A 16,752-nucleotide genomic window follows, 5' to 3' on the forward strand; every position below is an offset into this window, starting at 1 on the left:
AAAAGTCAATACACTCTGTGCATTTTCTACAATACGGTAGTAGTGCAATATTGTCATGTGCAATACCGCAATTTATGTGTACAATATTCTGATATATTTTGCTTCTGTAGATACACAGTCTTGATAGATAGATAGATAGATAGATAGATAGATAGATAGATAGATAGACAGACAGACAGACGGACGGACGGACGGACGGACGGACGGACGGACGGACGGACGGACGGACGGACGGACGGACGGACGGACCGACGGACCGACGGACGGACCGACGGACCGACGGACAGACGGACAGACAGACAGACAGACAGACAGACAGACAGACAGACAGACAGACAGACAGACAGACAGACAGACAGACAGATAGATAGATAGATAGATAGATAGATAGATAGATAGATAGATAGATAGATAGATAGATATTTTTTTATTTCACTATTTGTCTGCACTGTTTTGTTTTATATTGTTTTGCAGTACTTTTACACTACCCTTTAGTAACAATGACAAATAAAGAATTCTGATTCTGATGTTAATTTCTGACTACATCTATGTTTATTGTATGAAGCACCACTCTTCCTTTACTCTGGGTAACGGAAGATATTTTACAGCCTTGATTAATATTCTAAAACCTCAACAGCAAACAGCATTATATGCCAACTTGTTTGTTTCAAACTACATCCCTCAACTAAAATCACATTTGAAATTTCTGCTCACTTTTTCCATTTTGCAGTCATGCAACACAGTATAAAATTATAAACAGAATGCATTGCAACAACTGTGATCCTTATCCACAGATTTTTTTTTTCAGCACTGCGGCTCTGTTTTGGCCTTTTTATCACCCCAAAAGATCTGTAGAAGAAAGCCAACTTTTAGACAATCTTCCCAGCTGAAAATGTTTAATAGGAATGTTTTGGAAAAGTATCACAGAGTGTCTCCTATTAACTCTTAGGTTTACGTGAATAAATTCCTCTTACTGTGGTAGTTGGCAGCAGGAATTATAATAGGTGCAATAATCTGGTATAAAAACTGATTCTTCACAGAGAATGGAGAAAATGGGGGTGGTTTTGGCATTATCTTGGCAGACCTTCACTTAGGTTTTTGCCTCATTTTGGCTCTGAGTGTACAGATTAATTTAAAGCAAGCTAAGGGTTTTTCTCTAGCGCCAGGGAGGAATAATGCTTTTTTTTTGTTAAACAGTGATCGTTTGTACCTGACCCTTTGAGGTAATAACCACACCTGTTTCATCACCACAAACAACAGAGTCATCTGTGGCCGCAGACCGCTCCCAGATGTGAGTCTTACGAAGTAGCAGAATGCTAAACATTAACAAATGTGGTAAGTAAACTGTTCTTGCACAAACAAATGTGTAAAATAAAAAGGTTTGAAATATTCTTTCACAGTTCCTACTGCAAAGAGGTTCTAGTGTTACTTGTGTCACAAAGATATAGAACTAGGTGAGTTTAACAACCTTCGACATTTAATGCACAATTAACACAGTTATCAGGATAATTACTTTGAAAACACTAAGACATGAACTATTGACTACCACACACAGTTTATTTTGGGAAAGCGAGGAATTTTTCAGACTTGTATGCCAGATCAAATATCATAGTAATTTATAGTTTAAATTGCCCAAATCTCTGCAGTATGCGTAAATTCGACAATGTAACAAATCTGCTGAGACACAGTGAGTACAGTAATCTGATTAAAATCCAAAATCTTCCCCTCATAAGAAATAGGATATTTCTTATGAGGGGAAGTATCTGTCCAGATGACAACAACAGTAAAGTTTATGAATGGAAACCAGGAGCTTAAAGTTATTTAACCATAACTTTTTTAAGTCTGATCTTTTTTTTAAACTTATAATGTCACTTTATTTTTTCAATTTCCACAGGAATGCGTCCCTGAGGTGAAAACGTATGTGCCGTAGTGCAGTGTAAAGGCCTTAGAAAGACCGAACAATGAGGCCAGGACAACTATAGGAAGTGTACCATTCATACACAAAATAATAGTAAGTGTATTGCAGGAAAGGAATTAGCTAATGGTAATTATAGAGATATTTTAATATACCATAAAGAGATTCATTACCATTTATTACCCACTCATCACTCAAATGATCCTTGAAATCTGCAAAACACCAGTGTAAGTGCAGTTTTCAAAACAGATAACAAAACATTATGGATTATCTGCAAAAGGCAGTCTCTTCTCCACATTTTAAAATATGTAGTTCACCTCTCAAAGATATCCAGAAAGATAAATAATATCTAAAAAGAAAAGTATAATGTGAAGATAGGACAGTATAATGTGAAGATAGGACATACTGCTTAGCTCAAACTGTACATACAGTCCTACTACATCTTCTGATGTTCCTATTTGTTGGGCCACAAATTTTAATCGAAATAAAACTTAATTTGTGTACATCAATCTGCTTTGCCATGTTTAATGTGACTCATCTGTGGGCTTGGCAGCTAATTTTCATCCCATGTATATACCCAACCATGATACTGCAAGGTGACTGGGCAACCTGTTTTGGGTCAGTCTTGAACACTTTAGGCAGGAGCTTGACAGAATGGATACTCGTGTGTTTATGAGTGCACAAATTCAGCTTGCAGGCCTTCTTAACACATTTTCCTTTGTTAGAAAAAGCTAATATCCACCTAAGAGCAATTGACCAATTCAAGGAAATGTATAAAAGAACAAATGTTGAATGGATATATATAGAAACATGCATGAAATATGATAACTTGTTTAACCATTCTGCATTTTAAGATGTATGTGATAAACTAATGCCTAAATGTGCTGGAGGGTAAGAATATTTAATATTCCTATAGTAATACTTTTTATCAACATAAAATAATTAGTTGATCATGTTAAAAAACCTGGATCACTGGATTTACCAAAGCATTTGCAAAAAGAGACACAATGACAAGTTTGAATAAACACTTAGAGAGGCTCAGCTCTGATTTGAGAAATATACCAAAGCACCTGAAAAAAAACAGAACCAAATGTGTATATCGAAATGCAAAAAAAAAAAAAAAAAAAAAATCAGAAACAGACTTCAAAATGGAAAAGCTTTAGAAAAGCGGTGGTGTCTATAAAATCTAACAGTTTCTGTACAGCAGCTTCATGCATGGGTTAGGGGGCATTGTCCAATAATGATGCTACTTTTCCCCGTCCCTGTGTCTTCTACCACCTAAAAACCATGTCCAGGGTGCATCCTGGAACAGAACTCACCTTTTCTGATGACTTTATCTAAATTTTTTCCTCCCAGAGGTAGATGAGCTGCTACTCCAACAAACTGCACTATAGAAGAGTGCTCCTCAGTTCTGATCCCTGAGGTCCAGTGTCCAGCAACTTTTATATGCATCTCTGTTTACAGCTTTTCTCAGTAGCTTAGGAGAGAAATATTCGAAGAAGTTCTGTGTCTTTTTATCTGTCCAAAAATAATCAGTAAGATAATTAGATATATATTCTGGATATAATAAATGGTTTCAATTTTTCAGAAATTAAAGAATGTAATACATAGAGGGTCTGAAGTTCATTTTATCGCCATCAGCCTCTGCGGCAAATGAAATCCAGGTGCCACAGTGGTCCTTTACCAACCAAAATCTTTTTATACCCAAAATAAGCAATTCAGTGAGCAATTCAGAAAAATGCTTTGGAATGATTCTTGAACTTGTACAGAATACACATTAAAAAGGCAGTCATTAAATAGCCGTGTCATTTAAGACTAGACTACATAATGACAACTGTTTCTTACTTGATGTGACTAGTATTTAAAATGGAAAATAAAATGCATACAGAGAAATCATCTAAATGATTATCTCATCTGTTTAGTTAAAGAGGCATTACAGAGTTTTTTATTGGTACTGCCACCTGTGCCCAAAACACAGAACTGCTTGGGCTTGGATAATTAAACAATAGGTTATATAATTGGTCAACAAAAAAAAAAATCACTAAGTTTTGTGTATTGGCTATTTTACCAACGTAGAAGGTAGATTGGTAGTTTCGCCCACTACCGCATACCCTGAGTACACCTGAGTCAAATAATTAGGCTATTAGCAGGTCTCCTGAGAACTTAACTGCAAACTGAGAAGAAAATTCAGCCATTTGATTCAGCTGTTTGGAAGCAAAGACACGTCTAAAAGATGCAGGACACTGGACAATGAACCCTGCCATAGAGGAGGGCTTATAAAACCAGAGTCAAAGACTGTCATAACGAGCATCCCCTGCACTCCAGAAAAAAAAGTCCTGTGTCCACTGTTCATACTGCAATCTCCTGTAACAAGGCTGGCTGTAGCAGAGTGTTATGGGAACTTCTGAGACTTTTAGCCAGGGATGTTGATCTGCAGAGTAGATGGCAAACAGGACAGGTGCCAGCACAGTTCCCCATGGAAACCCAGCCCCATGTCCTTAAATACTGCAGTCAGCAAGTGAGGTAGACAGAACAGCTGGTCCCTCATAAGTAGGCTGGATGGTATCAAAATGCAATATGCGTGTGTTCTCATGTAGCACTGAAAAATAGACTTGTGTCTCATCAGTGTGTATATAAAAGATTCTCTAGAGCAGATAGGTAGGTTGATTGATTGATTGATTGATTGATTGATTGATTGATTGATTGATTGATTGATTGATTGATTGATTGATTGATTGATTGATTGATTGATTGATTGATTGATTGATTGACTTATGATCTTCAGTTGGAATATGGCTTTAACAATCAAGTACCTATTTATGCTCCCACCCAGGGGACATGACATTAAAAGCAAAGTACATCTGAGTTCAGCAGAAAATAGCAAAGAACAAAACGACCCGTTTCTAATCTATGTGTGCCAGACAGGGAGTCTGTTTACCTGCACAGTGTTTACAAGAAAACCTGGAATCCCCCTTTGGTACAACAAAAGGTGGACGTGTGCATGTGTGAGGGAGCTGTGTGCACCACATGCACTACTAGAATCAACATCTTACCAATTCATTCTCTGACAGCGTCTTAACTTGTGTTTAGGCGGGACCAGCTTTATTTGGAGCTTTGCCTTCTGCTTTCTTCAGGCTCCCCACACTCAGCCGGGCTGTAAGGTCGACAGAAAAACAGCCCAAGTGAGTGAGAGAGAAGCCATGACCTGCGGCGTTTGCTGCGGAAACAATGGCGACGCGCCTCAGGGTGACAGCGGGAGACAGGAACAGGCACAAACACAGGAACCTGCCTCTGAGACAGACTTGCTGAGGCCTGAGAATCTGAAGGAGGAACTGTCTCTGGCTCACTTGCTGTCCTTTTTCAATATGCCCTGACGGAAATGTAATACACTTGTTGACTGAGGGTTGTTCTTAGCCAGTGGTCCCTAAGGGAGATGCTCCAAGCGCCACTATGTCGTACACAACAGGGCAGGGACATTTTAGGATACAACGATGGTATAATGTTCTGCAATGCAAAATGTCCCTTCCACATAAGGTCTGCTGGAACTGGCACTAAAATTATAAAAAGCAAACATCCTTAAGGCTTAATATCGATGTAACCAGCAGATATATGTGTCGGCAGCCTGGTGATTAAGCTTGCCATCATTGTCATGGAATCATTTGTTACATGTTCCCCTGCTGCATCCCACATTTTGACACAGAGACTTGCACAAGGTGTCATACCAACTGAAACCTTTTTTACATTTCCTATAATCCAACAAGTGTGATAGAATTATGAACAAACTGCATCCACAAGATTAGACGGACGGGTCAGGGAGAAAGGTGTCAGGAAGTTAGGTAATGAAAGAAGATCAAAGTCCTGCTTGCATCTCACAGAGCTATAGTTCAATCCATAATTGGAAAATGTAAAACAAAGGTATAGAATAACTGCAATCTGTTCATGACTCTGTATATAAACAAGAGCTTTGATAACAGATTGGGAAGCATGTTAGAGTTTTCGGAAATATAAATGGAGCCACTTCACTGAAGGGCAAGGAAAATCTCTTAGATACTGCAAATGTTAAGAAAGAAGCAGAGGGTCACCTTAATAATAATAATAATAATAATAATAATAATAATAATAATTTAACTTTATTGATCTCACCCTGTAGAAATTCACCTCTGCATTTGATCCATCTCCTTGGGGAGCAGTGGGCAGCCATTGTGAGGTGCACGGGGAGCAGTGTGGTGTTGAGGGTCTTGCTCAGGGACCCAGAGCGCAGGCTGTGGGGATCAAACCAGGTTCTTGCAACTTTCTCAGAGCACAACCGCACTGCTCTGACCAACTAGGCCAACAGCCGTCTGGCAGGATGACTGCAGTGAAAACACTCATGAAATTACCAGGGATGCTATATGTAAATCAAAGTTACAAAATGTTTGAACTTAAATAATATTAACACACACAAGAAGGTCTGTTCTCTTTTAGTAGAACTATTAAATGACGGCTCCCAGACACTATTTAAAGCTGGGTGTTGTCTGTGTTGAGCAAATGGGTCTGGACGAAACTCCAAGATTTTATCTGAACCCCTTATGAACACATCAGACTGGTCCAATCAATGGGATTAATCTGGACTTGGACTGAGAAAACCTTTTAGTGATCAAAACCAATATTTAAACCCAGCCACTTACGCAAATTCATTGCAATTATGGGAATTATGACTCATAGAAGGGAATGACATAGTTCAACATCTGCTGAATAAAGCACATCTATATATGCAGAATTAATGTTAACGCGTGAACACTTGAATATTTTTAATAACATAGTTTTCAAACATCACTCCCACCCCCTCCAAATTTTAAATCCCTGTTCAAAGGTTTCCTGTGATAAACTTTATAAAAGTTGGATATAAGTTTTGAATGATAGATGTCTTTTTGGTGTCCCTTTTTATCACAATTCTTGTTTTATTTAATGCCAAATAATCATCACCGCTTTGAGTATAACCTTATTTTCTTCATTAAGGGCCAATTTTACATGGAGATGAACACATTAAAACAGTACAGTGCACTAAACGTAAGTGAGAAGAGTTCAGTTCTCTGATAATAGTGGGAACAATTATATAAAGAGACAGGTTTCTTGGCTTAAAAAATGTACAAAATAAATTTTGAAGTGTTATAGTCACACTTTAAGAGTGCATTTGGTCCCACTCGGAATTAGTGTTAAATTAGAACTCTACATAGTGTATATTTCACTCCAGTTGTTGTTGTAATAACTCTAAAAGAGTCATTGTACTTTGACACTGCATATTTAACACTGTGGAATTTACTGTGTATATCTATAATTACATCGGATTCCCAGTTGTGGAACCAGACATCATTTGTGCTACTGTGCTAGAGGCTAAACACGGACGAGGTATGCAGAACATGGGATTATCGAGAGAGACCTGAAGACACGGTAGAGTTGCTGCTAAAATCTAAAAATTAGTTTGACACTCCTGTTTACAGTAATTTATTTTGGATTTTTTCAGGTTTGAGTCATTCCTTTGTAACGTTTGGGTTCTTTGACAATATGTGCTTTCATCTGGATATCTATATTTTTTATAGATTTGAGATGCATAAAAAAACATTTCATTATCTGACCAAAATAATTTTATCCATCACTACAGTTAATGATCCACTGTGTATGGTCTTTAACACCTCACTACATAAGTTATGCTTTTATGTGATTAAAAATACATTTTGATCAACAACAAACGTTTTTACAGTGAGATTATCACATGGACAATAGTTGAAGACAGAAGTTCTTTTTTGAAAATATTTGATTTGTTCCCTGGCTTCTTATACATAAAAACGCAGATTTCTTTACATGTAAAATACCTGTACGATAAATATAGTCCATAGTGTTAACAGCATCTCATAAACAGAGGTTTCCACAATAGAACCGCTGATAAGGGTACAATTAAGCTATAAAGCTGCCAAACATTGATATACATCTAAACACGAGCTTCCTCTTATGCACATTGTGCTCTATTCAAGGTAAGCAATTAAAACTATGAGTGGCAGTGCTATAATAACTGACCAGATTATATCAGTCAGCACCCAGCGGGCACCTAATGCTCCACCTCATCCCACCATCACACCCTCCTGCTACCTGCTTCCCTCAGGCAAAAATGTGGTATTGTTCATTATTGATGAGATTAACCTTGAGGAAATCCCCCCGCTGCTCATAAGTGGAGACCGTCAGTCTGATGGGTGCAGCCAAAACAAACACCGTTAATCAGCCAATCGGTTGCCCCCAATGCCCATATGACACCTCTCCTAATGAGGATCCAGGCTGTTTGGATGTGATGCTAGTTTGGGACTACCACTGGGAAAATTGGGGGTATAATGTCAGGAGCAGAGCGGGCTTCCTCATTCCATCCTGTATTAGTCTCTAAAGCCAAGTTTGAGACGCTCTCTTCGTTTCAGCAGGAACCCCCTGCTAGGAGAGGGAGTGCTTTCAAAGAATCCAAATACACAGAGTGGCCAACTCTGTGAGAACAGGTCCCCAATGCTGGATTCAAAGTGTTATCTTAGGGGAGGGGAATGTATATCAAAGATTTAACAAATAGAGGGAAAGTACCTACCAAAGCTGGAAGCAGTTAAACATGTTAGGCCATAAACTTTTCCTCCCAATGCAATAATTTGTTTATTGATACTAGTCTGCTGCAAAAATATTCTCTCCACCATTTTAACCGACTTTTTGATTCTACAGTTATGTGTTTTATGTGATAGAAAAACACAAAGTGGTGTAGTATTGTGAAAGAAGACCTATAAAATGGTAATTGTGGATGGGGATTTTTTCACCCTTTCCAAGTCAAAATTTTATCTTTTGGGCTATGTCTTTAATAAAGTTTCAGATTTTGAAGCTGAAATTTGCAAAACCACAAAGTCTGTCTGTGTATATGTGTGTATGTGAGTGGGGTGGGGGGGCAAGAGTATGCTTTGATCCAAAGCACACCATTGTATCACTGGAGGCTGGTGTGGGGGTGTTGTTCCACTGGGAGCTGAGCTACCACTGTAGTTTCAAGTGTTTTGCAGAATCTAACATGTTATCTACTACAGAGTTTAGTTCAATCTACTCTCTTAGCAACTCCAACCTTTCTCCCTATTCCAGCCTAATCATAGGGCTGCCACCACCATGTTTCACAATGTTAAATTTGTGTTAAAGGTGATCCTACATAGTGTTTTGTTTAAAAGCTCAGAACAGAGGACCCAGTATTAAGACAGAACCAAAGTATGATATCTCAAAAGATGTTTATTAGAAACAATGGATTTGTAGTGGACAGCTAGAGCATCTGAGCCAGGAACCTCTGCATAAGGAGTAGTGGCCACGTTAATCTGGAGGAGGAAGATTAAGAACGTGTGAGTCACTAACCTGGTCTTTAAGTTCAGTCTGTGCCCAGAGGAAAAGGTAAATTCTACCCGGTCAGCTGCCGACAAGACACTGCGAATGCTGCCCAGAGAGTCCTAGACGCTAAAGCCTCGAAGACTGAAGAACAGGCAGGAGATCAGATGCAAAGAAGGGAGGATAATCCAGATGGCAAAGCCAAAACTAGCGTTGAGGATGTGCACAGGAGTCCGGACCAGAAGATCAGAGATCCGTAGAGTTACCAAAAGAAAATCCAGGACGGTGTCAGGAAGCAGATCCAGTTTCAGTAAACAGGCAGAATCCAGCAGGAGTCCAAAGACAGGTCAGGCAAACAGATCATAACAAGAACAGGCAGGCTCAGAGGCTCAAAGGCAGAATCAAGATCAGGAAATCAGAAACAATATATCTATCACTGATGACTCGAAGCAGCCAGTTTAACCAGAGACTGAAGCAGGTGAAAGAGATTAACAGTAATGAGAAATTGGGCAGAGCTTGGCAGGCAAATGGAATGATTAATCGAACCAGTCATCAGCACATAGGCGTTACTTCCTGAAGGATTATTGTGGACATCTCCTCACCACGTTGTCTAATTTATAGAAGCATTTACTCAATAGGTTTCATGGATAGTTTTCCCATTTCAAATAATATATATGTGCAAGGATGCCCATTGAATTGCTGTTGACATCAGTATCAGCTGTTACAATTATTTTTTATATATATGTCAATTTTTTATTAATGTTGCTGATGATTTAGAGCACTTTATAAATGAGGCACTAAAAAGTATCCCTCTATCTATTTGTCTCTATCTTTAAGCAAAATATCAACACTTAACGGAAGTCGTTTGGTCCTGTAGCTGCATCAGCGCCAAGATCACAACAGTTTTGCATATTAAACACAAAATAGCTGATCTCATTTGACCGGAGTAATTTGTTTTTCTCTTGCCAGTCTTGGGGAGTGAACATCTAATAGTTGCCCATTTGACTGATTTCTTCTATTCAACGGCAGATTTCTGCAGCTCCCTAAGTATAAGGTTTTTAAATGTTTAGTCATGGGAATTAACAGTTCACTGGGATGTTTAAAGCTTGAAATGCTGACCTAACTGTACTTTGAACTTCTCCACAAATTTGTTTCCCATGCGTTTTATCTCCATAATAAAAAGAAAATGGGTAGATTTAAATCCGTATTCAGATGCTAATAATCAATTTCCATTTGCAATATCTGATGGCTGTTAATTTCATTAGTTTTTTTAAGAGGAACAGAGTAAAGAGGGCTTATTGAAAATGCCTGCAATCTTTTTACCTCAGCTTTTCTGTTACATAAATCCCCAAATACAAAGACAGTTTGTGACTGTAAAAATGTATGGAAAAGCTCAAGGAGTGCAAATACTATTTCAAGGCCCTGTACTTTAATTTTCCTTAAAAGGATGCTTGAAGCCTGTATTTTTTCACGATGCCGCCGGGCACACTAAACCCAAAAGGAGTTTATTTTCTTTCCCGTGTGCACAATTTTGTATTTTTCTTTAAAATCATCAGTTTTTAAGCATTTCTTCAGAGCTGGGTAAAAATCCAGGCTCAGAAATAGAACAGTTTTGTTATGGATTCCCGAGTGAAGGAATGCTACTCTGTTGAAGAAAAAATGGGATCTTGGGTCAGATGCAAAGGAGGGAATATTTGGACTGTGTTGATTAAACTGGGAGACATTTTACTTGAGAACACAATGGATGTTGTGATGCACATTTCCCATTGTCCATTGTCAGAATCCTGCAGCCTCGCCCCATGTTACCCTGCAAAGCATGCTTGTTTTACTACTACTGGAGAAAATAGAAAGTGAACTCATCAATCTTTGCTTCTGTTTGGTTTTGATTATGATAATTATAATTTCAAACAAAAGAGTACGAAATGTCCCCAAAAGGACAGCTTTTAATTGAGTAGCTGTAAAAATAACATCTGTTTAACTTATTATTTTCTTAAGGCAGATTTTTGACTGCATGTTGATAATAAGCTGTCATTGTACTGTTTATCCTGTGCTTTAGTCCATTTTTCTTTTACAGTTTGACTGTATCAGTCTGTTCTGTGTAGCAAATAATGACATTTAAATCATGTTTAATATGGAGCCTCCACCGCTCACTGACAATAAAAGGATGCTGTCATGCAAGTCTCCATAAGGTACAATACTGTCAAACTTGACATTTTCTTAAAAATTGGCCAGTGTGAAACATCAATAGCTGTAAGTTACAAAAATAAACCTTCATAGTTTGCATAGATATAAGAATAAAATGTATGTCCATAGAATCATTGTTTTAATTGAAAATAGAAAACAACTGTCAATTCTACAGCTGCAGAAATAACATAATATATTGATCGCCCTGCTAATAAAGGTAGACTACCTTCATCTATGTTTTGATAACAGTCTTCAGCAGAATTGTAAGATAAATGTCTCTACTAAAGTTAACAGGAGGGTGATACTATCACTTGAGGTGAATTTGAAAGGGATTTTAATGCAATTAAAATCTACTTTTGTGACTATTCCAAGCAGACATTTAAAGACTGTTAATATGCAGGAAAAAAACAACAATTTGGTCATTTAGACAGGTTTCAGATTTAATTACACAGCTTCTGATTCGATCTGTTCAATCAATCAAGAACAAAACAAACAGGTAAAAAATCATCAGCGTGAAGAAGCCAATTTATCTACAGAAGAGCTATATGTGTGTATATTTTATCTCTTTTTATTCTTATTTTTTATCTTTAGTATACTGTATAGTTGGATGTGTGTATATATTATATAAAACTGTAACTGGAGTGTGTTACAAAAGTAATTTGACTCTGGGATTATTAAAGTATTTCTGATTCTAATTCTGATTCTGAATCCATTTGCATTTAGTTAATTTCTCTTCCTGATGACCGTGAAAAAGGAAGGACGTTTTTTCTTTTTATTTACCTTTCTATGTGGGAAACATACACATTTATGGGCATTTAATTTAATCTCTGTCTGCTCTTTATACAGTAACACATAACAAGCTGATTTTAGAAAGCTTGAAGTCAGCTTCCTGGTAAACATGCAACTTAATCAATGTGATCAATCATAATCTTTAAGTTCATATAGCAAGATTTTTTATTTTACTTGCCAAAAACTTTTAAAAGCTTTGCAGGCTTTCAGGCAAGCCACTGAGCAGAGAACAGTAGAAGGTAAGAAATATTTATAGATTCTTTCTAGAAATATAAAATGTAGCCTGTATTTGTATTTAACTTTAAAGCAGTAGATTTTTTTAGACCTTGGCCTATCTTTATACATATATTCAGTGCAGTCCTAATTCAACAGTGTGTCTGATTTGTATTCACAAACCTAAATTACTGAGTTGAAGTGATAAAGTCAAAGAGGTCAGAGTTGCAAATGTGAATATAGCCAAGCCACCTAAAGTTTAAACCATACGTGTCTGATTTCATATGAAATACTCACTGAGGGTTTCTTTAATAACACACTAATCCTGAGGCTCATGTGTTGTTTTTTATCATAAGCATATTTATTTCTAATATATATTGAAATAGTAGAGGTAAATACATTGAGGCTTCTCACCTGTTGCTTATTATTGTTAGCATCACAGAAATGTATGGTGGGCTTAAATATATAAAAGGCAAAATATCCGGAATAAGGACAGTTCCTGGTGTAAAATTTCGACAAACCTGTACAGATAATAAGCACTGTTCCAAAAAGCAAACTTAATTATATTATTTTATATATTTTTTTATTAATTTTCTCTTGTATGACTGTAAGGTGTAAATGTATATTAAGTTTTCAATCTTTATTGTGTTCAAATTAAAACTTGATTAGTTTAAGCTGTGATGTGAAATGAGGAAACAACAGACCTAAATATTAAACACAACACAATTAAACCAAGGAAGTTTAACCCTTTATAGGACAAGTTACCATTTCTGATCACTTGCATACCCCTTACAAATGGAGTACCCCCGTCCCTCAGTGAGCTCTAGAAGCACAAGATCTATATCCAGCCATTCAGCAAAGATACTGCTACATGGCTGTACATCTTATTTTGGCATTTGACCAATAAGGTGAGCCATTGAATGATACATTACCTACTGTACTGTAAATTAAGTTGGAAAAAAAAAACAGTTAAAAAGTCAAGGAAAAAGGTAAAAAGTCAAGGAAAAAAGGTAATAAGTTTATGAAAAAGTTAAGTCAAGGAAAAAATGTAAAAAGTTAATTACAAAGTTAAAAAGTCAAGAAAAAAGTTTAAAAGTCAAGAAAGAAAGGTAAAAAGTTAACTAAAAATTTAAAAAGTCAAGGAAAAAAGTAACAAGCTAATAAAGTAAAAAAAAGGTAAAAAGCTAAGTGAAAAGTTATAAAGTAACATTAAAAAGTTAATAAGCCTAGTTAACAATTATATTTAGGTTTCTGAACCAAAAAATTAAAGTGCCAGTATCAGCATTAATGCCTCTAAGGTTATGCTGGACCAAAAAAAAAATTCATTTCACTCTACAGTAAGAGTGTTTTTCATAAATTTCTTATAGAAGTGCTTATTTTTGTTATTTTTCTTAATATAGTCGGGCGAGTTGGTGTTGTTATTACACTGACATTCATTTTTGCCATCAAAATGTTCCAAAGCTAATAAGGTCTTGTCCTGCATTTCAATAATGCTATTGGCTTGAAATGTGGATTTTCAAAGGATATCACTGAGTGCCCTATAAAGGGTTAAAGATACCAAATAGGAAAGGGAAAAGAAAATCTAGACTTACATGGCTATGCGTGAAAAAGTGACTGATCAGGGGAGGAATCTGTGGAGTTAGAGATGGACAAAGACATTGCATGTAAAACGGATGCATTATAATGAAGATGGGGGGGGGGAGTAGAACATAAGGATCTCAGAAAACAAGAGGAGTTTGAAAGAAGCACCAGTAAAAACACAGAAGAATGGAGAACATAAAAATTATAGGGAAGCAGCAACAACTGGAATAAAATGGTTCTGATGACCTTTTAAATGAGTTGTGGCATTCTCGTCATCAACTTTTTCTCATCAAAATAAGAAACCAAAACCTGCAGTGTATCTGAAATTAACATAGCCATAAGTTGTTGATGTTTTCAGTTTTAAGGGCCATTAAATGTAAGTCCTAATCAAAATAAAACTAATAAATAAACTAGTTACCTATTTATTTTCTGACCTTCAGCTAAAATCAAGCTTTGGCAAACACAACCAGTACAATAGTTGTGAGTAAAGAACCTAGTTTCACTGTATTGCTAGAAAACATAGCTAATCTTAAAATTGTTTGTTGTCAGCTCAGATGGTTGACTTTCCTAGTTCTTATTGGCTGAGTGGTGTTTGCCCTGTTTTCTATCTACTGATTTTTTTATCTATCTGATATATTTTTCTGTAATTCTCCATGAGATTTAGCTGACGTCTGTAGAAACAGGATTTCCTATAGGCATTCAGTTAGAATATTGGTTTGTCTCCACTCCACATGTTTCTGATTTACTTGGAGACAACTTGGTTTGAGATGGACAGGGGATCAGGGGATGTCAGAGGGCATAAAACACAAACATCCAAAGCTGCAGATTTAGATTCTCTTGAAAAATAAGTTTCACAGTGTTCATAAAGAAAATCAATTCAGCAGCAGCAGAAGCATGAATGAGAGATGAAGATAAAAGATCTGTTCTGTGGCTGAAGTTGGGGGGTGGGGTGGGGGGAGTCACTTTTTTAAAGAACATTGATTTTTTTTAGTGGGAAGTTTTTTTTAAAGGCAGATTTTATGACCAGTAAGTATCTAAATTGTTGTCACAGATGTGCATCAGCACAGATTTTCCTAGAAAAAAATATGTGCTGGAAAGTTTACAGCCCATTGTTTCTTGACTATGAGTCATCTTGCAGCGGTTTGTCTGTAGTACACAATCATAGGTTGTTGAGGTCTGATTGAAACATACAGAATACAAATGACTATATGCCACTTTACAATGTTTTTTCTGCCTCTACATCCTGCCCATCCACCTGCACATTCTAATGAGATGATCGCTGCACACTAATACCAGACTGTGATCACATCGCATGCTTGTCCCATGCATGCACTTTCCTCTCTTTGTCACCCTGCAGCTTCCCGCTCACACACAGAGGCCCAGCCTGCTTCCTGCAGATGAATGCAGGGAGGTGTGCTTCCAATTATAAGCCTTATCCAGGGTTAAACACACTCTCTGCTGGCCACCACAGTCACCATGATTAATGGTACAAGCGTTCATGCAGCCACCCCTGAAACCCGCCAGGGGAGAAAATGTTTCCACTTTTTGTGGCTGTAAATCAGGAAAGCATGGCTGCTTGCTGCTGTTCACTTGCACCCTGACAGGAAAAGGAGAAATATTCACAGGAATTCATCAAAGGCACATGCCATTTAGACTTAATTATTCTGTTTGTTGTTCTATTTAATATTAAATCCATTCTTACTTGTCAGAAAAACTGTAACCATTGATGGAAAACCAAGATAATGTAGAATTTTGTGCAAAAAAATGAATCCTTGCTTTTTTATATATAATATTTTGCCAAAGTTTTCTAAAACTCATTCTGCTGAACTCATCAACGTTTTGCTCAATTAAGCTACAAACTTTCCCATAAGGACATTTTCTGTGTGAAATCAAAGTCAAAGTCAGACGGAAAGAGGGCTTAATTTTCAAAACTTTTTCATAAATAAAACCTGCAAAAATGCATTTTACTGCAATTACAGCTGCTTCTACATACTTTTTGAACAATAAGAAATATATATTTAGACTCATCCTTTTTTGCAAAATGACTCATCCAAAGTCAGATAGGGAGTGAGCATTTGTGATCAGCAACTGTTTTAGTTTTTCGACTGATTCTCAATTTGATTTGAGATAGGATTCTGAAATGGCCATTCTCACATGTAAGTTTTAGCATTTAAGTTCTGACTATCTATTTAGTATTGTTTAGGTTTTTTTGCAGCCTCCTAAAGTTAAATTGGTTTTTCAACATTGCCATGTATTTAACTATATCAATCTTCCTTTAAACTCTCTATATTCATAGTCCTTTCTGGTGAAAAGCATCACCACAGCATGGTACCTCCACCTCCACATTCTAGGGATAGATGGTGCGTTAGTTTTCCTTCACCCATCTAGTTTCTTACTATTCTTCTAGAAATGCCAAATATGTAGGGTTGACAGCTAATAGTTAGCCTGCTAACAGATTCTGCCATCTGAGTTGGAGCTTTCTGGAGCTCCCTTTGAGTTACAGTGAGCCTCTTGCCTTTCCTATTAATACTCTCCTTCTATCCACGGTCTTTCCGTTTAGGTGGAGAGTTTTTTGATAGTTGTGCAGCTGAGCTCATTTCATAATCGTTCTTTCTCACACTCTTTCTTTTTCCTACCAGACATATGGTAACTCAGCTTTTAGCATCTCTACAGCTTTGACCCTGACCTATCTGCTGAGTTCCTTGGTC

The sequence above is a fragment of the Cyprinodon tularosa genome, unplaced genomic scaffold (assembly GCF_016077235.1).
Source record: "Cyprinodon tularosa strain WSP-4 unplaced genomic scaffold, ASM1607723v1 ctg108, whole genome shotgun sequence".
Taxonomy (NCBI): domain Eukaryota; kingdom Metazoa; phylum Chordata; class Actinopteri; order Cyprinodontiformes; family Cyprinodontidae; genus Cyprinodon; species Cyprinodon tularosa.